The sequence below is a fragment of the Sorghum bicolor genome, chromosome 2 (assembly GCF_000003195.3).
Source record: "Sorghum bicolor cultivar BTx623 chromosome 2, Sorghum_bicolor_NCBIv3, whole genome shotgun sequence".
Taxonomy (NCBI): Eukaryota; Viridiplantae; Streptophyta; class Magnoliopsida; order Poales; family Poaceae; genus Sorghum; species Sorghum bicolor.
The window spans coordinates 33,925,691-33,951,637 of record NC_012871.2 but is presented as its reverse complement, the minus strand read 5'-3'; positions in this window follow the sequence as shown (position 1 = coordinate 33,951,637).

Genomic DNA, 25,947 nt, shown 5'->3' with positions numbered 1-25,947 from the left:
CTCTAAAAGAACCGAAGCAAGATTCCATATGACACACATCATCAAGGAGTTATATCAGGTGCGTCCTAATTGATTTCTAACCGTATCGTATGTTCCATGCAAACTGTGCATCTATCTTGCATCAAGATTAGCACTATCTCCAAATAGACCAAACTGAGCTTTCACTTGAGCCCCTTGACCTAGGAGTACCATCGGGTGCGTCCAAAATGGTTTCTTATCCTATGGTGAATTAGGTGCAAACCGTGCACCTATCTTGCACCGAAACTAACACTGTCTCTAAACGGACCGAAGTGAGATTTCATATGACACATGTCATCTAGGTGTTCCATCTCGTGCATCCAAATTGATTTCTAAGCAAATGGTATGTTCCATGCAAATCGTGCACCTATCTTGCATCAAGATTAGCACTATCTCTAAACAGACCGAAACGAGCCTCCACTTGAGCCTCTTCACATAGGAGTACCAACAGGGGCTTCCAAAATGGTTTCTCAGACTTTGGTGCATTAGGCGCAAACCGTGCACATATCTTGCAGCGAAACTAATACTGTCTCTAAGCACACCAAAGCGAGATTCCATATGACACACATCATGAAGGAGTTCTATCGGGTGTGTCCAAATTAATTTCTAAGCATATGGTATGTTCCATGCAGACCGTGCATCTATCTTGCATCAAGATTAGCACTATCTCCAAACAGATCAAATCGAGCTTCCACTTGACCCTCTTCACCGAAGTACGAACAGGTGCTTCCAAAATGGTTTCTTAGACTACGGTGCATTAGGCGTAAACCATGCACATATCTTGCACCGAAACTAACACTGTTTCTAAATAGACCAAAGAGAGATTCCATATGACACACGTCATCAAGGAGTTCCATCGGGTGCATCCAAATTGATTTCCAAGCATATGGTATGTTCCATGCAAACCGTGCACCTATCTTGCATCAAGATTAGCACTATCTCTAAACAGACCGAACCGAGCTTCCGCTTGAGCCTCTTCATCTAGGAGTACAAACATGTGCGTCAAAAATGGTTTCTTAGACTATGGTGCATTAGGCACAAACTATGCACCTATCTTGCACCGAAACGAACATTGTCTCCAAACAGACCGAAGCGAGATTCCATATGACACACGTCACCTAGGAGTTCCATTGGGTGCGTCCAAATTGATTTCTTAACATATGGTACGTCCATACAAACTGTGCTACTATCTTGCATCAAGATTTGCACTATTTCTGAACAGACCAAATTGAGCCTCCACTTGAGCCTCTTCAACTACGAGTACCATCGGATGCGTCTAAAATGGTTTCTTAGCCTATGGTGCATTAGGCGTAAAGCGTGCACATATCTTCTACCAAAACTAACACTATCTCTAAACGAACCGAAGCAAGATTCCATATGACACACATCATCAAGGAGTTATATCAGGTGCGTCCTAATTGATTTCTAACCGTATCGTATGTTCCATGCAAACCGTGCATCTATCTTGCATCAAGATTAGCGCTATCTCCAAACAGATCAAACTGAGCTTTTACTTGAGCCCCTTGACCTAGAAGTACCATCGGGTGCGTCCAAAATGGTTTCTTATCCTATGGTGAATTAGGTGCAAACCATGCACCTATCTTGCACCGAAACTAACACTATCTCTAAACGGACCAGAATGAGATTTCATATGACACATGTCATCTAGGGGTTCCATCTCGTGCATCCAAATTGATTTCTAAGAAAATGGTACGTTCCATGCAAATCGTGCACCTATCTTGCATCAAGATTAGCACTACCTCTAAACAGACCGAACCGAGCCTCCACTTGAGCCTCTTCACCTAGGAGTACCAACCGGGGCTTCCAAAATGGTTTCTTAGACTTTGGTGCATTAGGCGCAAACCGTGCACATATCTTGCAGCGAAACTAATACTATCTCTAAGCACACCAAAGCGAGATTCCATATGACACACATCATGAAGGAGTTCTATCGGGTGTGTCCAAATTAATTTCTAAGCATATGGTATGTTCCATGCAGACCGTGCATCTATCTTGCATCGAGATTAGCACTATCTCCAAACAGACCAAACTGGCTTTCACTTGAGCCCCTTGACCTAAGAGTACCATCGGGTGCGTCCAAAATGGTTTCTTATCCTATGGTGCATTAGGTGCAAACCGTGCAGCTATCTTGCACCGAAACTAACACTGTATCTAAACGGACCAAAGTCAGATTCCATATGACACATGTCATCTAGGAGTTCCATCTAGTGCATCCAAATTGATTTCTAAGCATATGGTATGTTCCATGCAAATCGTGCACCTATCTTGCATCAAGATTAGCACTATCTCTAAACAGACCGAACCGAGCCTCCACTTGTGCCTCTTCACCTAGGAGTACCAACAGGTGCTTCCAAAATGGTTTCTTAGACTTTGGTGCATTAGGCGCAAACCGTGCACATATCTTGCACCGAAACTAATACTATCTCTAAGCACACCAAAGCGAGATTCCATATGACACACATCATGAAGGAGTTTTATCCGGTGTGTCTCAATTAATTTCTAAGCATATGGTACGTTCCAAACAGATTAAACTGAGCTTCCACTTGACCCTCTTCACCGATGTACCAACAGGTGCTTCCAAAATGGTTTCTTAGACTACGGTGCATTAGGCGCAAACCATGCACATATCTTGCACCAAAACTAACACTGTTTCTAAACAGACCGAAGAGAGATTCCATATGACACACGTCATCAAGGAGTTCCATCGGGTGCATCCAAATTGATTTCCAAGCATATGGTATGTTCCATGCAAACCGTGCATCTATCTTGCATCAAGATTAGCACTATCTCCAAACAGACCGAACCGAGCTTCCACTTGAGCCTCTTCATCTAGGAGTACAAATAGGTGCGTCAAAAATGGTTTCTTAGACTATGGTGCATTAGGCACAAACTATGCACCTATCTTGCACCGAAACTAACATTGTCTCCAAACAGACCGAAGCGAGATTCCATATGACACACATCACCTAGGAGTTCCATTGGGTGCGTCCAAATTGATTTCTTAACATATGGTCGTCCATGCAAACTGTGCAACTATCTTGCATCAAGATTAGTACTGTATCTGAACTGACCAAATCGAGCCTCCACTTGAGCCTTTTCAACTACGAGTACCATATGGTGCGTCTAAAATGGTTTCTTAGCCTATGGTGCATTAGGCGTAAACCGTGCACATATCTTCTACCAAAACTAACACTATCTCTAAACGAACCGAAGCAAGATTCCATATGACACACATCATCAAGGTGTTATATCAGGTGCGTCCTAATTGTTTTCTGACCATATCATATGTTCCATGCAAACCGTGCATCTATCTTGCATCAAGATTAGCACTATCTCCAAAAGACCAAACTGAGCTTTCACTTCAGCCCCTTGACCTAGGAGTACCATCGGGTGCTTCCAAAATGGTTTCTTAGACTATGGTGCATTAGGCGCAAACAATGCACATATCTTGCACCGAAACTAACACTATTTCTAAACAAACCTAAGTGAGATTGTATATGACAGACATCATCAAGGAGTTCCATCGGGTGCATCCAAATTGATTTCCAAGCATATGGTATGTTCCATGCAAACCGTGCACCTATCTTGCATCAAGATTAGCACTATCTCCAAACAGACCGAACCGAGCATCCACTTGAGCCCCTTCACCTAGGAGTACCAACAAGTGCGTCCAAAATGGTTTCTTAGACTATGGTGCATTAGGTGCAAACTGTGCACCTATCTTGCACCGACACTAACAATGTCTCCAAATGGTTCGAAGCGAGATTCCATATGACACACGTCATCAAGGAGTTCCATCGGGTGCATCCAAATTGATTTCCAAGCATATGGTATGTTCCATGCAAACCGTGCACCTATCTTGCATCAAGATTAGCACTATCTCCAAACAGACAGAACCGAGCTTCCACTTGAGCCTCTTCATCTAGGAGTATAAATAGGTGCATCAAAAATGGTTTCTTAGACAATGGTGCATTAGGCAGAAACTATGCCCCTATCTTGCACCGAAACTAACATTGTCTCCAAACAGACCGAAGCGAGATTCATATGACACACGTCACCTAGGAGTTCCATTGGGTGCGTCCAAATTGATTTCTTAACATATGGTACGTCCATGCAAACTGTGCAACTATCTTGCATCAAGATTAGCACTATTTCTGAAGAGACCAAATCGAGCCTCCTCTTGAGCCTCTTCAACTACGAGTACCATCGGATGCGTCTAAAATGGTTTCTTAGCCTATTGTGCATTAGGCGTAAACCGTGCACATATCTTCTACCAAAACTAACACTAACTCTAAAAGAACCGAAGCAAGATTCCATATGACACACATCATCAAGGAGTTATATCAGGTGCGTCCTAATTGATTTCTAACCGTATCGTATGTTCCATGCAAACTGTGCATCTATCTTGCATCAAGATTAGCACTATCTCCAAATAGACCAAACTGAGCTTTCACTTGAGCCCCTTGACCTAGGAGTACCATCGGGTGCGTCCAAAATGGTTTCTTATCCTATGGTGAATTAGGTGCAAACCGTGCACCTATCTTGCACCGAAACTAACACTGTCTCTAAACGGACCGAAGTGAGATTTCATATGACACATGTCATCTAGGTGTTCCATCTCGTGCATCCAAATTGATTTCTAAGCAAATAGTATGTTCCATGCAAATCGTGCACCTATCTTGCATCAAGATTAGCACTATCTCTAAACAGACCGAAACGAGCCTCCACTTGAGCCTCTTCACATAGGAGTACCAACAGGGGCTTCCAAAATGGTTTCTCGGACTTTGGTGCATTAGGCGCAAACCGTGCACATATCTTGCAGCGAAACTAATACTGTCTCTAAGCACACCAAAGCGAGATTCCATATGACACACATCATGAAGGAGTTCTATCGGGTGTGTCCAAATTAATTTCTAAGCATATGGTATGTTCCATGCAGACCGTGCATCTATCTTGCATCGAGATTAGCACTATCTCCAAACAGACCAAACTGAGCTTTCACTTGAGCCCCTTGACCTAAGAGTACCATCGGGTGCGTCCAAAATGGTTTCTTATCCTATGGTGCATTAGGTGCAAACCGTGCACCTATCTTGCACCGAAACTAACACTGTCTCTAAACGGACCAAAGTCAGATTCCATATGACACATGTCATCTAGGAGTTCCATCTAGTGCATCCAAGTTGATTTCTAAGCATATGGTATGTTCCATGCAAATCGTGCACCTATCTTGCATCAAGATTAGCACTATCTCTAAACAGACCGAACCGAGCCTCCACTTGTGCCTCTTCACCTAGGAGTACCAACAGGTGCTTCCAAAATGGTTTCTTAGACTTTGGTGCATTAGGCGCAAACCGTGCACATATCTTGCACCGAAACTAATACTATCTCTAAGCACACCAAAGCGAGATTCCATATGACACACATCATGAAGGAGTTTTATCCGGTGTGTCTCAATTAATTTCTAAGCATATGGTACGTTCCAAACAGATTAAACTGAGCTTCCACTTGACCCTCTTCACCGATGTACCAACAGGTGCTTCCAAAATGGTTTCTTAGACTACGGTGCATTAGGCGCAAACCATGCACATATCTTGCACCAAAACTAACACTGTTTCTAAACAGACCGAAGAGAGATTCCATATGACACACGTCATCAAGGAGTTCCATCGGGTGCATCCAAATTGATTTCCAAGCATATGGTATGTTCCATGCAAACCGTGCATCTATCTTGCATCAAGATTAGCACTATCTCCAAACAGACCGAACCGAGCTTCCACTTGAGCCTCTTCATCTAGGAGTACAAATAGGTGCGTCAAAAATGGTTTCTTAGACTATGGTGCATTAGGCACAAACTATGCACCTATCTTGCACCGAAACTAACATTGTCTCCAAACAGACCGAAGCGAGATTCCATATGACACACATCACCTAGGAGTTCCATTGGGTGCGTCCAAATTGATTTCTTAACATATGGTCGTCCATGCAAACTGTGCAACTATCTTGCATCAAGATTAGTACTGTATCTGAACTGACCAAATCGAGCCTCCACTTGAGCCTTTTCAACTACGAGTACCATATGGTGCGTCTAAAATGGTTTCTTAGCCTATGGTGCATTAGGCGTAAACCGTGCACATATCTTCTACCAAAACTAACACTATCTCTAAACGAACCGAAGCAAGATTCCATATGACACACATCATCAAGGTGTTATATCAGGTGCGTCCTAATTGTTTTCTGACCATATCATATGTTCCATGCAAACCGTGCATCTATCTTGCATCAAGATTAGCACTATCTCCAAAAGACCAAACTGAGCTTTCACTTCAGCCCCTTGACCTAGGAGTACCATCGGGTGCTTCCAAAATGGTTTCTTAGACTATGGTGCATTAGGCGCAAACAATGCACATATCTTGCACCGAAACTAACACTATTTCTAAACAAACCTAAGTGAGATTGTATATGACAGACGTCATCAAGGAGTTCCATCGGGTGCATCCAAATTGATTTCCAAGCATATGGTATGTTCCATGCAAACCGTGCACCTATCTTGCATCAAGATTAGCACTATCTCCAAACAGACCGAACCGAGCATCCACTTGAGCCCCTTCACCTAGGAGTACCAACAAGTGCGTCCAAAATGGTTTCTTAGACTATGGTGCATTAGGTGCAAACTGTGCACCTATCTTGCACCGACACTAACAATGTCTCCAAATGGTTCGAAGCGAGATTCCATATGACACACGTCATCAAGGAGTTCCATCGGGTGCATCCAAATTGATTTCCAAGCATATGGTATGTTCCATGCAAACCATGCACCTACATTGCATAAGGCTTAGCACTATCTCCAAACTGACCGAACCAAGCTTCCACTTGAGCCTCTTCACCCAATAGTACCAAATAGTGCATCCAAAATGGTTTCTTAGACTATGGTGCATTAGGCGCAAACTGTGCACCTATCTTGCACTAAAACTAACAATGTCTACAAACGGACCGAAGCAAGATTCTATATGGCACACGTCATTTAGGAGTTCCATTGGGTGCGTCCAAATTGATTTCTAAGCATATGCTATGTTCCTTGCAAATCATGCACCTATCTTGCATCAAGATTAGCACTATCTCCAAACATATCAAATCGAGCTTCCACTTGAGCCTCTTCACCGAAGTACCATCAGGTGCTTCCAAAATGGTTTCTTAGACTATGGTGCATTAGTCGCAAACCATGCACATATCTTGCACCGAAACTAACACTATTTCTAAACAGACCAAAGTGAGATTCCATATGACACACGCCATCAAGGAGTTCCATCGGGTGCATCCAAATTGATTTCCAAGGAGTTCCATCGGGTGCATCTATCTTGCATCGAGATTAGCACTATCTCCAAACAGACCAAACTGGCTTTCACTTGAGCCCTTTGACCTAGGAGTACCATCGGTTGCGACCAAAATGGTTTCTTATCCTATGGTGCATTAGGTGCAAACCGTGCAGCTATCTTGCACCGAAACTAACACTGTATCTAAACGGACAAAAGTCAGATTCCATATGACACATGTCATCTAGGAGTTCCATTTAGTGCATCCAAATTGATTTCTAAGCATATGGTATGTTCCATGAAAATCGTGCACCTATCTTGCATCAAGATTAGCACTATCTCTAAACAGACCAAACCGAGCCTCCACTTGAGCCTCTTCACCTAGGAGTGCCAACAGGTGCTTCCAAAATGGTTTCTTAAACTTTGGTGCATTAGGCGCAAACCGTGCACATATCTTCCACCGCAACTAATACTTTCTCTAAGCACACCAAAGCGAGATTCCATATGACACACATCATGAAGGAGTTCTATCTGGTGTGTCTAAATTAATTTCTAAGCATATGGTACGTTCCATGCAGACCGTGCATCTATCTTGCATCAAGATTAGCACTATCTCCAAACAGATCAAACCAAGCTTCCACTTGACCCTCTTCACCGAAGTACCAACAGGTGCTTCCAAAATGGTTTCTTAGACTATGGTGCATTAGGTGCAAACAATGCACATATCTTGCACCGAAACTAACACTGTTTCTAAACAAACCAAAGAGAGATTCCATATGACACACGTCATCAAGGAGTAACATCGAGTGCATCCAAATTGATTTCCAAGCATTTGGTATGTTCTATGCAAACCGTGCACCTATCTTGCATCAAGATTAGCACTATCTCCAAACAGACCGAACCAAGCATCCACTTGAGCCCCTTCACCTAGGAGTACCAACAAGTGCGTCCAAAATGGTTTCTTAGACTATGGTGCATTAGGTGCAAACTGTGCACCTATCTTGCACCGAAACTAACAATGTCTCTACATGGACCGAAGCGAGATTCCATATGACACACGTCGTCAAGGAGTTCCATCGGGTACATCCAAATTGTTTTCCAAGCATTTGGTATGTTCCATGCAAACCGTGCACCTATCTTGCATCAAGATTAGCACTATCTCCAAACAGATAGAACCGAGCTTCCACTTGAGCCTCTTCATCTAGGAGTATAAATGGGTGCATCAAAAATGGTTTCTTAGACAATGGTGCATTAGGCAGAAACTATGCACCTATCTTGCACCGAAACTAACATTGTCTCCAAACAGACCGAAGCGAGATTCATATGACACACGTCACCTAGGAGTTCCATTGGGTGCGTCCAAATTGATTTCTTAACATATGGTACGTCCATGCGAACTGTGCAACTATCTTGCATCAAGATTAGCACTATTTCTGAAGAGACCAAATCGAGCCTCCTCTTGAGCCTCTTCAACTACGAGTACCATCGGATGCGTCTAAAATGGTTTCTTAGCCTATTGTGCATTAGGCGTAAACCGTGCACATATCTTCTACCAAAACTAACACTAACTCTAAAAGAACCGAAGCAGATTCCATATGACACACATCATCAAGGAGTTATATCAGGTGCGTCCTAATTGATTTCTAACCGTATCGTATGTTCCATGCAAACCGTGCATCTATCTTGCATCAAGATTAGCACTATCTCCAAATAGACCAAACTGAGCTTTCACTTGAGCCCCTTGACCTAGGAGTACCATCGGGTGCGTCCAAAATGGTTTCTTATCCTATGGTGAATTAGGTGCAAACCGTGCACCTATCTTGCACCGAAACTAACACTGTCTCTAAACGGACCGAAGTGAGATTTCATATGACACATGTCATCTAGGTGTTCCATCTCGTGCATCCAAATTGATTTCTAAGCAAATAGTATGTTCCATGCAAATCGTGCACCTATCTTGCATCAAGATTAGCACTATCTCTAAACAGACCGAAACGAGCCTCCACTTGAGCCTCTTCACATAGGAGTACCAACAGGGGCTTCCAAAATGGTTTCTCGGACTTTGGTGCATTAGGCGCAAACCGTGCACATATCTTGCAGCGAAACTAATACTGTCTCTAAGCACACCAAAGCGAGATTCCATATGACACACATCATGAAGGAGTTCTATCGGGTGTGTCCAAATTAATTTCTAAGCATATGGTATGTTCCATGCAGACCGTGCATCTATCTTGCATCGAGATTAGCACTATCTCCAAACAGACCAAACTGAGCTTTCACTTGAGCCCCTTGACCTAAGAGTACCATCGGGTGCGTCCAAAATGGTTTCTTATCCTATGGTGCATTAGGTGCAAACCGTGCACCTATCTTGCACCGAAACTAACACTGTCTCTAAACGGACCAAAGTCAGATTCCATATGACACATGTCATCTAGGAGTTCCATCTAGTGCATCCAAGTTGATTTCTAAGCATATGGTATGTTCCATGCAAATCGTGCACCTATCTTGCATCAAGATTAGCACTATCTCTAAACAGACCGAACCGAGCCTCCACTTGTGCCTCTTCACCTAGGAGTACCAACAGGTGCTTCCAAAATGGTTTCTTAGACTTTGGTGCATTAGGCGCAAACCGTGCACATATCTTGCACCGAAACTAATACTATCTCTAAGCACACCAAAGCGAGATTCCATATGACACACATCATGAAGGAGTTTTATCCGGTGTGTCTCAATTAATTTCTAAGCATATGGTACGTTCCAAACAGATTAAACTGAGCTTCCACTTGACCCTCTTCACCGATGTACCAACAGGTGCTTCCAAAATGGTTTCTTAGACTACGGTGCATTAGGCGCAAACCATGCACATATCTTGCACCAAAACTAACACTGTTTCTAAACAGACCGAAGAGAGATTCCATATGACACACGTCATCAAGGAGTTCCATCGGGTGCATCCAAATTGATTTCCAAGCATATGGTATGTTCCATGCAAACCGTGCATCTATCTTGCATCAAGATTAGCACTATCTCCAAACAGACCGAACCGAGCTTCCACTTGAGCCTCTTCATCTAGGAGTACAAATAGGTGCGTCAAAAATGGTTTCTTAGACTATGGTGCATTAGGCACAAACTATGCACCTATCTTGCACCGAAACTAACATTGTCTCCAAACAGACCGAAGCGAGATTCCATATGACACACATCACCTAGGAGTTCCATTGGGTGCGTCCAAATTGATTTCTTAACATATGGTCGTCCATGCAAACTGTGCAACTATCTTGCATCAAGATTAGTACTGTATCTGAACTGACCAAATCGAGCCTCCACTTGAGCCTTTTCAACTACGAGTACCATAAGGTGCGTCTAAAATGGTTTCTTAGCCTATGGTGCATTAGGCGTAAACCGTGCACATATCTTCTACCAAAACTAACACTATCTCTAAACGAACCGAAGCAAGATTCCATATGACACACATCATCAAGGTGTTATATCAGGTGCGTCCTAATTGTTTTCTGACCATATCATATGTTCCATGCAAACCGTGCATCTATCTTGCATCAAGATTAGCACTATCTCCAAAAGACCAAACTGAGCTTTCACTTCAGCCCCTTGACCTAGGAGTACCATCGGGTGCTTCCAAAATGGTTTCTTAGACTATGGTGCATTAGGCGCAAACAATGCACATATCTTGCACCGAAACTAACACTATTTCTAAACAAACCTAAGTGAGATTGTATATGACAGACGTCATCAAGGAGTTCCATCGGGTGCATCCAAATTGATTTCCAAGCATATGGTATGTTCCATGCAAACCGTGCACCTATCTTGCATCAAGATTAGCACTATCTCCAAACAGACCGAACCGAGCATCCACTTGAGCCCCTTCACCTAGGAGTACCAACAAGTGCGTCCAAAATGGTTTCTTAGACTATGGTGCATTAGGTGCAAACTGTGCACCTATCTTGCACCGACACTAACAATGTCTCCAAATGGTTCGAAGCGAGATTCCATATGACACACGTCATCAAGGAGTTCCATCGGGTGCATCCAAATTGATTTCCAAGCATATGGTATGTTCCATGCAAACCATGCACCTACATTGCATAAGGCTTAGCACTATCTCCAAACTGACCGAACCAAGCTTCCACTTGAGCCTCTTCACCCAATAGTACCAAATAGTGCATCCAAAATGGTTTCTTAGACTATGGTGCATTAGGCGCAAACTGTGCACCTATCTTGCACTAAAACTAACAATGTCTACAAACGGACCGAAGCAAGATTCTATATGGCACACGTCATTTAGGAGTTCCATTGGGTGCGTCCAAATTGATTTCTAAGCATATGCTATGTTCCTTGCAAATCATGCACCTATCTTGCATCAAGATTAGCACTATCTCCAAACATATCAAATCGAGCTTCCACTTGAGCCTCTTCACCGAAGTACCATCAGGTGCTTCCAAAATGGTTTCTTAGACTATGGTGCATTAGTCGCAAACCATGCACATATCTTGCACCGAAACTAACACTATTTCTAAACAGACCAAAGTGAGATTCCATATGACACACGCCATCAAGGAGTTCCATCGGGTGCATCCAAATTGATTTCCAAGGAGTTCCATCGGGTGCATCTATCTTGCATCGAGATTAGCACTATCTCCAAACAGACCAAACTGGCTTTCACTTGAGCCCTTTGACCTAGGAGTACCATCGGTTGCGACCAAAATGGTTTCTTATCCTATGGTGCATTAGGTGCAAACCGTGCAGCTATCTTGCACCGAAACTAACACTGTATCTAAACGGACAAAAGTCAGATTCCATATGACACATGTCATCTAGGAGTTCCATTTAGTGCATCCAAATTGATTTCTAAGCATATGGTATGTTCCATGCAAATCGTGCACCTATCTTGCATCAAGATTAGCACTATCTCTAAACAGACCAAACCGAGCCTCCACTTGAGCCTCTTCACCTAGGAGTGCCAACAGGTGCTTCCAAAATGGTTTCTTAAACTTTGGTGCATTAGGCGCAAACCGTGCACATATCTTCCACCGCAACTAATACTTTCTCTAAGCACACCAAAGCGAGATTCCATATGACACACATCATGAAGGAGTTCTATCTGGTGTGTCTAAATTAATTTCTAAGCATATGGTACGTTCCATGCAGACCGTGCATCTATCTTGCATCAAGATTAGCACTATCTCCAAACAGATCAAACCAAGCTTCCACTTGACCCTCTTCACCGAAGTACCAACAGGTGCTTCCAAAATGGTTTCTTAGACTATGGTGCATTAGGTGCAAACAATGCACATATCTTGCACCGAAACTAACACTGTTTCTAAACAAACCAAAGAGAGATTCCATATGACACACGTCATCAAGGAGTAACATCGAGTGCATCCAAATTGATTTCCAAGCACTTGGTATGTTCTATGAAAACCGTGCACCTATCTTGCATCAAGATTAGCACTATCTCCAAACAGACCGAACCAAGCATCCACTTGAGCCCCTTCACCTAGGAGTACCAACAAGTGCGTCCAAAATGGTTTCTTAGACTATGGTGCATTAGGTGCAAACTGTGCACCTATCTTGCACCGAAACTAACAATGTCTCCACATGGACCGAAGCGAGATTCCATATGACACACGTCCTCAAGGAGTTCCATCGGGTACATCCAAATTGTTTTCCAAGCATTTGGTATGTTCCATGCAAACCGTGCACCTATCTTGCATCAAGATTAGCACTATCTCCAAACAGACAGAACCGAGCTTCCACTTGAGCCTCTTCATCTAGGAGTATAAATAGGTGCATCAAAAATGGTTTCTTAGACAATGGTGCATTAGGCAGAAACTATGCACCTATCTTGCACCGAAACTAACATTGTCTCCAAACAGACCGAAGCGAGATTCATATGACACACGTCACCTAGGAGTTCCATTGGGTGCGTCCAAATTGATTTCTTAACATATGGTACGTCCATGCGAACTGTGCAACTATCTTGCATCAAGATTAGCACTATTTCTGAAGAGACCAAATCGAGCCTCCTCTTGAGCCTCTTCAACTACGAGTACCATCGGATGCGTCTAAAATGGTTTCTTAGCCTATTGTGCATTAGGCGTAAACCGTGCACATATCTTCTACCAAAACTAACACTAACTCTAAAAGAACCGAAGCAGATTCCATATGACACACATCATCAAGGAGTTATATCAGGTGCGTCCTAATTGATTTCTAACCGTATCGTATGTTCCATGCAAACCGTGCATCTATCTTGCATCAAGATTAGTACTATCTCCAAATAGACCAAACTGAGCTTTCACTTGAGCCCCTTGACCTAGGAGTACCATCGGGTGCGTCCAAAATGGTTTCTTATCCTATGGTGAATTAGGTGCAAACCGTGCACCTATCTTGCACCGAAACTAACACTGTCTCTAAACGGACCGAAGTGAGATTTCATATGACACATGTCATCTAGGTGTTCCATCTCGTGCATCCAAATTGATTTCTAAGCAAATAGTATGTTCCATGCAAATCGTGCACCTATCTTGCATCAAGATTAGCACTATCTCTAAACAGACCGAACCGAGCCTCCACTTGTGCCTCTTCACCTAGGAGTACCAACAGGTGCTTCCAAAATGGTTTCTTAGACTTTGGTGCATTAGGCGCAAACCGTGCACATATCTTGCACCGAAACTAATACTATCTCTAAGCACACCAAAGCGAGATTCCATATGACACACATCATGAAGGAGTTTTATCCGGTGTGTCTCAATTAATTTCTAAGCATATGGTACGTTCCAAACAGATTAAACTGAGCTTCCACTTGACCCTCTTCACCGATGTACCAACAAGTGCTTCCAAAATGGTTTCTTAGACTACGGTGCATTAGGCGCAAACCATGCACATATCTTGCACCAAAACTAACACTGTTTCTAAACAGACCGAAGAGAGATTCCATATGACACACGTCATCAAGGAGTTCCATCGGGTGCATCCAAATTGATTTCCAAGCATATGGTATGTTCCATGCAAACCGTGCATCTATCTTGCATCAAGATTAGCACTATCTCCAAACAGACCGAACCGAGCTTCCACTTGAGCCTCTTCATCTAGGAGTACAAATAGGTGCGTCAAAAATGGTTTCTTAGACTGTGGTGCATTAGGCACAAACTATGCACCTATCTTGCACCGAAACTAACATTGTCTCCAAACAGACCGAAGCGAGACTCCATATGACACACATCACCTAGGAGTTCCATTGGGTGCGTCCAAATTGATTTCTTAACATATGGTCGTCCATGCAAACTGTGCAACTATCTTGCATCAAGATTAGTACTGTATCTGAACTGACCAAATCGAGCCTCCACTTGAGCCTTTTCAACTACGAGTACCATAAGGTGCGTCTAAAATGGTTTCTTAGCCTATGGTGCATTAGGCGTAAACCGTGCACATATCTTCTACCAAAACTAACACTATCTCTAAACGAACCGAAGCAAGATTCCATATGACACACATCATCAAGGTGTTATATCAGGTGCGTCCTAATTGTTTTCTGACCATATCATATGTTCCATGCAAACCGTGCATCTATCTTGCATCAAGATTAGCACTATCTCCAAAAGACCAAACTGAGCTTTCACTTCAGCCCCTTGACCTAGGAGTACCATCGGGTGCTTCCAAAATGGTTTCTTAGACTATGGTGCATTAGGCGCAAACAATGCACATATCTTGCACCGAAACTAACACTATTTCTAAACAAACCTAAGTGAGATTCCATATGACAGACGTCATCAAGGAGTTCCATCGGGTGCATCCAAATTGATTTCCAAGCATATGGTATGTTCCATGCAAACCGTGCACCTATCTTGCATCAAGATTAGCACTATCTCCAAACAGACCGAACCGAGCATCCACTTGAGCCCCTTCACCTAGGAGTACCAACAAGTGCGTCCAAAATGGTTTCTTAGACTATAGTGCATTAGGTGCAAACTGTGCACCTATCTTGCACCGAAACTAACAATGTCTCCAAATGGTTCGAAGCGAGATTCCATATGACACACGTCATCAAGGAGTTCCATCGGGTGCATCCAAATTGATTTCCAAGCATATGGTATGTTCCATGCAAACCATGCACCTACATTGCATAAGGCTTAGCACTATCTCCAAACTGACCGAACCAAGCTTCCACTTGAGCCTCTTCACCCAATAGTACCAAATAGTGCATCCAAAATGGTTTCTTAGACTATGGTGCATTAGGCGCAAACTGTGCACCTATCTTGCACTAAAACTAACAATGTCTACAAACGGACCGAAGCAAGATTCTATATGGCACACGTCATTTAGGAGTTCCATTGGGTGCGTCCAAATTGATTTCTAAGCATATGCTATGTTCCTTGCAAATCATGCACCTATCTTGCATCAAGATTAGCACTATCTCCAAACATATCAAATCGAGCTTCCACTTGAGCCTCTTCACCGAAGTACCATCAGGTGCTTCCAAAATGGTTTCTTAGACTATGGTGCATTCGTCGCAAACCATGCACATATCTTGCACCGAAACTAACACTATTTCTAAACAGACCAAAGTGAGATTCCATATGACACACGTCATCAAGGAGTTCCATCGGGTGCATCCAAATTGATTTCCAAGGATATGGTATGTTCCATGCAAACCGTGCACCTATCTTGCATCAAGATTAGCACTATCTCCAAACAGACCGAACCGAGCTTCCACTTGAGCCTCTTCATCTAGGAGTACAAACAAGTGTGTCAAAAATGGTTTCTTAGACTATGGTGCATTACGCACAAACTATGCACCTATCTTGCACTGAAACTAACATTGTCTCCAAACGGACCGAAGCGAGATTCCATATGACACACGTCATCTTGCATTGGGTTCCATTGGGTGCGTCCAATTTGATTTCTTAACATATGGTACGTTGCATGCAAACTGTGCAACTATCTTGCATCAAGATTAGCACTATATCCGAACAGACCAAATCGAGCCTCCACTTGAGCCTCTTCAACTACGAGTACCATCGGGTGCGTCTAAAATGGTTTCTTAGCCTATGGTGCATTAGGCGTAAACCGTGCACATATCTTCTACCAAAACTAACACTGTCTCTAAACGAACCAAAGCAAGATTCCATATGACACAAATCATCAAGGAGTTATATCAGGTGCGTCCTAATTGAATTCTAAGCATATCGTATGTTCCATGCAAACCATGCATCTATCTTGCATCAAGATTAGCACTATCTCCAAACAGACCAAACCTAGCATCCACTTGAGGCCCTTCACCTAGGAGTACCAACAAATGCGTCCAAAATGGTTTCTTAGACTATGGTGCATTAGGTGCAAACTGTGCACCTATCTTGCACCGAAACTAACAAGTTCTCCAAATGGACCAAAGTGAGATTCCAAATGACACACGTCATCAAGGAGTTCCATTGGGTGCATCCAAATTGATTTCCAAGCATATGGTATGTTCCATGCAAATCATGCACCTATCTTGCATCAAGACTAGCACTATCTCTAAACAGACCGAACCGAGCCTCCACTTGAGCCTCTTCACCTAGGAGTACCAACAGGTGCTTCCAAAATGGTTTCTTAGACTTTGGTGCATTAGGCGCAAACCGTGCGGATATCTTGCACTGAAACTAATACTATCTCTAAGCACACCAAAGTGAGATTCCATATGACAAACGTCATCAAGGAGTTCCATCGGGTGCATCCAAATTGGTTTCCAAGCATAATGGTATGTTCCATGCAAACCGTGCACCTATCTTGTATCAAGATTAGCACTATCTCCAAACAGACCGAACCGAACTTGAGCCCCTTCACCTAGGAGTACCAACAAGTGCGTCCAAAATGGTTTCTTAGACTATGTTGCATTAGGCGCAAACTGTGCACCTATCTTGCACTAAAACTTACATTGTCTACAAACGGACCGAAGCAAGATTCCATATGGCACACGTCATTTAGGAGTTCCATTGGGTGCGAACAAATTGATTTCAAAGCATATGGTATGTTCCTTGCAAATCATGCACCTACCTTGCATCAAGATTAGCACTATCTCCAAACATATCAAATCGAGCTTCTACTTGAGCCTCTTCACCGAAGTACCAATAGGTGCTTCCAAAATGGTTTCTTAGACTATGGTGCATTAGGCGCAAACCATGCACATATCTTGCACCGAAACTAACACTATTTCTAAACAGACCAAAGTGAGATTCCATATGACAGACGTCATCAAGGAGTTCCATCGGGTGCATCCAAATTGATTTCCAAGGATATGGTATGTTCCATGCAAACCGTGCATCTATCTTGCATCAAGATTAGCACTATCTCCAAACAGACCGAACCGAGCTTCCACTTGTGCCTCTTCATCTAGGAGTGATGTGAACCCACTAGGGTTTTCGCCTGATCTTTCGATGAGAGGCGCTGGATAACTCGATTAGTGAATGGAGATGACGTTCACGGCCCGACTACAGCCCTCAAGACTGCGCCTTAGCAACCGATACACCGCCTCCAATGGCTGTCACGATCTTGTGGAGTGCAACACCCGACCACTAGGGCACTCGTCCTGCAAGCAATCGAAGAACCAGCAAGAACAAGTAGAACAAGTACTAAATTACCAGATGTAAATGAAGGTTTCAAACTCAATCTCTAATGAAGTGGGGTTTCGAAAACAAGAAGACGGGCGGCTGGATCAGCACGCGCGTTTACAAGCAAGTAGTGAAGGCTAAACTTTATTTAATCAAAACCCAGTTGTTCATGGCGGCTCTAGATGTAAATAAATAGAGGGGAGGACGACCAAAGGGGTGCTAGAGTCGTCCTCCAACCCTAGGACGCGTCCCTAATGGACTCAACTTGATACATGGGCCATTGGTCCAAAATAGGGTGACGCAGCACCAAAACAGAAAAAGGTATCGGCACGAAAACAAGAACTGCGCCCGACTCATAAGCTGCATAGATATGTGGTTGGACCCATTGGAAAGTAGACTTCATGAGCTTTCCAACAAGTATAGGAACGTCCCAGTTGGAGTCCATATGACGCCGTGGTGATCCATACAAGTTAGAGTTATTTTCCAGTCCGAATCCAACTCCCAAAACGTGTTGGGTTTGGACTCTTTGTTTCCTTGCTTTAGAAGCGACGTGGTAACTTGATAGAGGATGTTGTGGAGGCTTGGACCTGATCTCCAATCACCTTTGTTAAGTTATCACTCTTCCCATATGCAATCAGCCCTTGAAGTTGGTGTTGCCTCAAATTCTGAATGCAGTTGAACCTTCCCTTGCTGATCTTGTCCATTATTCCTGAGCAACACGAAAGTGCACGTGTCTCCATTGTCTAAATATGATTGACAAGAGTTTAAAACTGAACTTACTTGAAGGTTGAGTTGACGGGCACGAGCACGAGTAAGAGGACCAGCTATAGGTTGTGTCGGAGAGGATGTAGGACCAGCTATAGGTTGTGCCGGAGAGGATGTAGGATATGTATCGCTGGTGGATGTAGGATATGTATCGCTGGTGTTGATGTCCTCATCATCCTCCCTTTCTTGCATTTGAGTCGTCCTCGACTCAAGCTCATCTTCCTCACCTAAATAAGGCTTCAAATCTGCAATGTTAAATGTGGGACTAACCCCAAAATCTGCAGGAAGATCAAGCTTATATGCATTCTCATTAATTCGTTGCAGCACTTTAAAAGGACCATCAGCTCTAGGCATCAATTTGGATTTTCTCAGTTCTGGAAATCTATCTTTTCGCAAATGCACCCAAACCAAATCCCCAGGTTCCAGAATCAATTGCTTTCTACCTTTATCTCCCAATTTCATACGAATCTGGTGGTACCCACTACGTAAATCAACTTTTGAAAACACAACAGCACCACTCAGTTCATCTAGCATATCATCTAATCGTGGAATAGGGTGTCGATATCGAATGGTGATATTATCAATAGCTCTACAATCAACACACATACGCCATGTTCCATCTTTCTTAGGAACTAAAATTACTGGAACAGCACAAGGACTAAGAGATTCTCGGACATAACCTTTGTCTAGTAGTTCTTGCACTTGTCGCTGAATTTCCTTTGTTTCCTCCGGGTTTGTCCTGTATGGTGCACGATTTGGCAAAACTGATCCAGGAATAAGATCAATTTGGTGCTCAATCCCGCGTAGTGGAGGCAGCCCCGCTGGTACCTCACTTGGAAACACATCAGAATACTCCTGCAAAACGTTAGCAACAGCAGGGGGCAAAGAACATTGCATATCCTCAACTGAAATCAAAGCATCCTTGCATATCAAAGCATAAGCAACAGAAGTGGATGCATTAAACTCATTAATATCTGATTTGGTAGCTCTCATACAACGTCCTTTCAGTTTTATCTCATCTTTGTACCAATTACAGATTTATCATTTTTATTGCTCTCGCTCTTTGCTTTAGTAGCCCTAGCAACATCAGTTTGCATAATAGTTTCAGGGGACATAGGATGCAACACAATTTTGCGATCATGGTATAGAAAAGAATATTGATTTGATCTACCATGATGCATAGAATCTCTATCAAATTGCCAAGGTCTACCTAGCAGAATGTTACAAGCTTGCATAGGCACAACATCACATTCAACAATATCTTTGTAGGATCCGATGGAAAAATTAATTCTCACAAGTCTAGTTACCTTTGCCTTACCACTGTTGTTCAGCCATTGGATGTAGTAGGGATGCGGGTGTGGTTTGGTGTTGAGGGCAAGCTTCTGCACCATATCGCTGCTTGCCAAGTTGTTGCAGCTACCTCCATCAATGATCATGCGACAAGAACGCTCTTTGATGACACACTTTGTTTGGAATAAAATGTGTCGCTGATTTTGCTCTGCCATCTCCATTTGTGCACTAAGCACTCGCTGCACGATCAAGCTCTCATAGTGGTCCGCTTCACCTGCATTAATATGTTCTTCTATTTGATCTTCATTACCTGCATGGTCAGTCGCAAGTAGTGCAAGTGTATCCTCATCAAAATCACTAGCAGATGAGTACTCACCATCATCCCTGACAATCATAACTCGCTCGTTTGGACAGTCACGCATCATGTGCCCATATCCCTTGCACCGGTGACATTGTATGTTGCTTGTTCTACCCGTCGATGCCACGGATGAAGTACTCGCAGCAGGCTTTTGCATCGTCTTCGCAACTGAATTGGTGGGGGCAGCTCGAGTCTTGTCACTAGATGATGGAGTAGAAATACGTGTAGATGGAGTTGAAGCCACGCGTTGCTGCCATGAATTAGCCTTCCCTGCAGAAATATTACTCCTTGAGCTAGCACGTCGTCCCTGCACTTCCCTTTCAGCTTTACAAGCAAGATGAAACAAACGGGTTACGTTAGTATAATCTTTATAAGCAAGAATGTCCTGGATTTCACGATTTAACCCGCCCAAAAATCTAGCCATAGCAGGTTCTTCTTCCTCCTCTAAATTACATCGCAGCATACCCATTTGTAATTCCAGATAATATTCTTCTACACTTTTAGCACCTTGTCTCAATTGCTGCAACTTATTAATCATGTCACGTGCATAGTAAGAAGGAACAAATCTAGCTCTCATGGCCCTTTTCAGCGCATCCCAAGTTCTAGGTAAGTTATTAGGATTTTTCTTTCCATATTCTATCCACCAAACAGAAGCAAAATCTGTAAACTCACTAGTAGCAGCCCTAACACGTGTAGTCTCAGGAAATTCATGACATGCAAACTTTTGATCAACAGCAATCTCCCAAGTGATGTAAGCATCAGGGTCATATTTACCATCAAAAGGGGGTATCTTAAATTTAATCTTACTGAAAGCATCATCATTATTGTGCACCTCGCGTCGGCGGTTGCCACCCATACCTCTACAGTTGTGACGAAGGCGACGTCGATCACGAGTGTCTTGATCATCATGTTCAGTATCACCAGTGTAGTCATCTTCATGACTACCGTGCTCTCGATCTCCCTCCTTTTATTCTTTATGCTTCTCTTTATCTTCGGTGTGGAAATCATCAAATCGCCTTAGGAGAGCAGCAAGGCTTTTGTCCACACTAGCAACGGATTCCTCCAAACGTGTGAGCTTGTTGTTTGTGGCAATCTGCGTAGTCTCCAACAGCCCCAGCTTTTCATTTGTCACCTGCAAGTCGTTATCAAGTCCCTCTGTGTGCAGCTTCACTTTCCTTTCAAAATGTTGTATGATACCCTTAGTGTGAGGTGTAAGTGGTGTTTCGTTACCATCATCTGCCCCTGGCATGGTTCAAAGACAAAGACAACAAAAAGGCAAGTGAAGAAATAAAAGCCCTACAACTACTAGGATGTAGCTACAGCAAGTCGCTCACACTCAACCTGTAACACAAGTTCTTACCAATTCTTTCCTTGCTTGACAGGAGGGGTCGTCTGCCAACAAGTATACAGCAATGGACGAAGTGTATCGGTGCTGCAGCACAAGACCTGTCAAGCTGTAGAGTATGTGGAGCTATAGGTGGGCTGAAACAAGGAACGAACTAGCACCACGTTAGTTATAAAAGCGAGCTGAATAAACGCTCAACGGTGGTACTGTGCTGGTCCTAGCATAGACCGTGCTAGAGACGCGAGCCTGGACACAAAGGGAAAACACAGCACACCACTAGAAACAAAATGAGCAGCCCTACTGGAAACAAAAAGAACAACAATCCCCTTCTTTTGATTTTTTTTCTTTTTTTTTTCTTTCTTTCTTTTTTTTTCTTTATTTTTTTTCTTTTTTCTTTTTTTTTGGGGAACCTCAAAACCTGATTATATAAACGAAATAGTACAAAATATCACTTCACCACTCTCACCCTCTCACTAGAGTAAGGCTGAACCTCAAAATTCAATATATCTAGCACAAGTATGAAGTGCTATCTTTCCTTTTGGATCACGTTGATGGAAACACAGAATAGACCAACAAGTGGCTGCACCTATTATCAAGATCTACTCAAATTCCAACCCACAATAGATTGGACGCAGCTGTGACTAGATGGTGACAAGAACTCAAAACTCTAAAGGACTAAACTAAAACCAGCACTGGACACGACCGAAGCAAACACTCATTCAACCAGCCCTAACTAAGTAGTACTAGCCACAGCACAAAGGATTTATAGGATTATGGAAAACAAATCTGCTATATTTTTTGTCTTTTTTTGAACTATAGGAAAAACAAACACGAAGAATTGGAAATCTCTCACCGATAAACCTTGCTCTGATTACCAACTGATGTGAACCCACTAGGGTTTTCGCCTGATCTTTCGATGAGAGGCGCTGGATAACTCGATTAGTGAATGGAGATGACGTTCACGGCCCGACTACAGCCCTCAAGACTGCGCCTTAGCGACCGATACACCGCCTCCAATGGCTGTCACGATCTTGTGGAGCGCAACACCCGGCCACTAGGGCACTCGTCCTGCAAGCAATCGAAGAACCAGCAAGAACAAGTAGAACAAGTACTAAATTACCAGAGGTAAATGAAGGTTTCAAACTCAATCTCTAATGAAGTGGGGTTTCGAAAACAAGAAGACGGGCGGCTGGATCAGCACGCGCGTTTACAAGCAAGTAGCGAAGGCTAAACTTTATCTAATCAAAACCCAGTTGTTCATGGCGGCTCTAGATGTAAATAAATAGAGGGGAGGACGACCAAAGGGGTGCTAGAGTCGTCCTCCAATCCTAGGACGCGTCCCTAATGGACTCAACTTGATACATGGGCCATTGGTCCAAAATAGGGTGACGCAGCACCAAAACAGAAAAAGGTGTCGGCACGAAAACAAGGACTGCGCCCGACTCATTAGCTGCATAGATATGTGGTTGGACCCATTGGAAAGTAGACTTCATGAGCTTTCCAACAAGTATAGGAACGTCCCAGTTGGAGTCCATATGACGCCGTGGTGATCCATACAAGTTAGAGTTATTTTCCAGTCCGAATCCAACTCCCAAAACGTGTTGGGTTTGGACTCTTTGTTTCCTTGCTTTAGAAGCGACGTGGTAACTTGATAGAGGATGTTGTGGAGGCTTGGACCTCATCTCCAATCACCTTTGTTAAGTTATCACTCTTCCCATATGCAATCAGCCCTTGAAGTTGGTGTTGCCTCAAATTCTGAATGCAGTTGAACCTTCCCTTGCTGATCTTGTCCATTATTCCTGAGCAACACGAAAGTGCACGTGTCTCCATTGTCTAAATATGATTGACAAGAGTTTAAAACTGAACTTACTTGAAGGTTGAGTTGACGGGCACGAGCACGAGTAAGAGGACCAGCTATAGGTTGTGTCGGAGAGGATGTAGGACCAGCTATAGGTTGTGCCGGAGAGGATGTAGGATATGTATCGCTGGTGGATGTGGGATATGTATCGCTGGTGTTGATGTCCTCATCAAGGAGTACAAACAAGTGTGTCAAAAATGGTTTCTTAGACTATGGTGCATTACGCAAAAACTATGCACCTATCTTGCACTGAAACTAACATTGTCTCCAAACAGACCGAAGCGAGATTCCATATGGCACACGTCATCTTGCATTGGGTTCCATTGGGTGCGTCCAATTTGATTTCTTAACATATGGTACGTTGCATGCAAACTGTGCAACTATCTTGCATCAAGATTAGTACTATATCCGAACAGACCAAATCGAGCCTCCACTTGAGCCACTTCAACTACGAGTACCATCGGGTGCGTCTAAAATGGTTTCTTAGCCTGTGGTCCATTAGGCGTAAACCGTGCACATATCTTCTACCAAAACTAACACTGTCTCTAAACGAACCAAAGCAAGATTCCATATGACACAAATCATCAACGAGTTATATCAGGTGCGTCCTAATTGATTTCTAAGCATATCGTATGATTCATGCAAACCATGCATCTATCTTGCATCAAGATTAGCACTATCTCCAAACAGACCAAACCTAGCATCCAGTTGAGCCCCTACACCAAGGAGTACCAACAAATGCGTCCAAAATGGTTTCTTAGACTACGGTGCATTAGGTGCAAACTGTGCACCTATCTTGCACCGAAACTAACAAGTTCTCCAAATGGATCGAAGCGAGATTCCAAATGACACACGTCATCAAGGAGTTCCATTGGGTGCATCCAAATTGATTTCCAAGCATATGGTATGTTCCATGCAAATCATGCACCTATCTTGCATCAAGACTAGCACTATCTCTAAACAGACCGAACCGAGCCTCCACTTGAGCCTCTTCACCTAGGAGTACCAACAGGTGCTTCCAAAATGGTTTCTTAGACTTTGGTGCATTAGGCACAAACCGTGCAGATATCTTGCACTGAAACTAATACTATCTCCAAGCACACCAAAGTGAGATTCCATATGACAAACATCATCAAGGAGTTATATCAGGTGCGTCCTAATTGATTTCTAAGCATATCGTATGTTCCATGCAAACCATGCATCTATCTTGCATCAAGATTAGCACTATCTCCAAACAGACCAAACCTAGCATCCACTTGAGCCCCTTCACCTAGGAGTACCAACAAATGCGTCCAAAATGGTTTCTTTGACTATGGTGCATTTGGTGCAAACTGTGCACCTATCTTACACCGAAACTAACAATGTCTCCAAATGGACCGAAGCGAGATTCCAAATGACACACGTCATCAAGGAGTTCCATCGGGTGCATCCAAATTGATTTCCAAGCATATGGTATGTTCCATGCAAATCATGCACCTATCTTGCATCAAGACTAGCACTATCTCTAAACAGACCAAACCGAGCCTCCACTTGAGCCTCTTCACCTAGGAGTACCAACAGGTGCTTCCAAAATGGTTTCTTAGACTTTGGTGCATTAGGCGCAAACCGTGCACATATCTTGCACTGAAAGTAATACTATCTCTAAGCACACCAAAGCGAGATTCCATATGACACACGTCATCAAGGAGTTCTATTGGGTGTGTCCAAATTAATTTCTAAGCACATGGTACGTTCCATGCAGACCGTGCATCTATCTTGCATCTAGATTAGCACTATCTCCAAATAGACCAAATCGAGCTTTCACTTGAGCCTTTTACCTAGGAGTACCATCGGGTACGTCCAAAATGGTTTCTTAGCCTATGCTGCATTATGTGCAAACCATGCACCTATCTTGCACCAAAACTAACACTGTCTCCAAACAGACCAAAGCAAGATTTTGGAGGACACACGTCATCTAGGAGTTCCATCATGTGCGTCCAGATTGATTTCCAAGCATTTGGTATGTTCCATGCAAACCGTGCACCTATCTTGCATCAAGATTAGCACTATCTCCAAACAGACCAAACTGAGCATCCACTTGAGCCACTTAACGTAGGAGTACCAACAAGTGCGTCCAAAATGGTTTCTTAGACTATGGTGCATTAGGTGCAAACTGTGCACCTATCTTGCACCGAAACTAACAATGTCTCCAAGTGGACCGAATCGAGATTCTATATGACACACGTCGTCAAGGAGATCCATCGAGTGCATCCAAATTGATTTCCAAGCATATGGTATGTTCCAAGCAAACCATGCACCTACCTTGCATAAGGATTAGCACTATCTCCAAACTGACCGAACCAAGTTTCCACTTGAGCCTCTTCACCCAAGAGTAC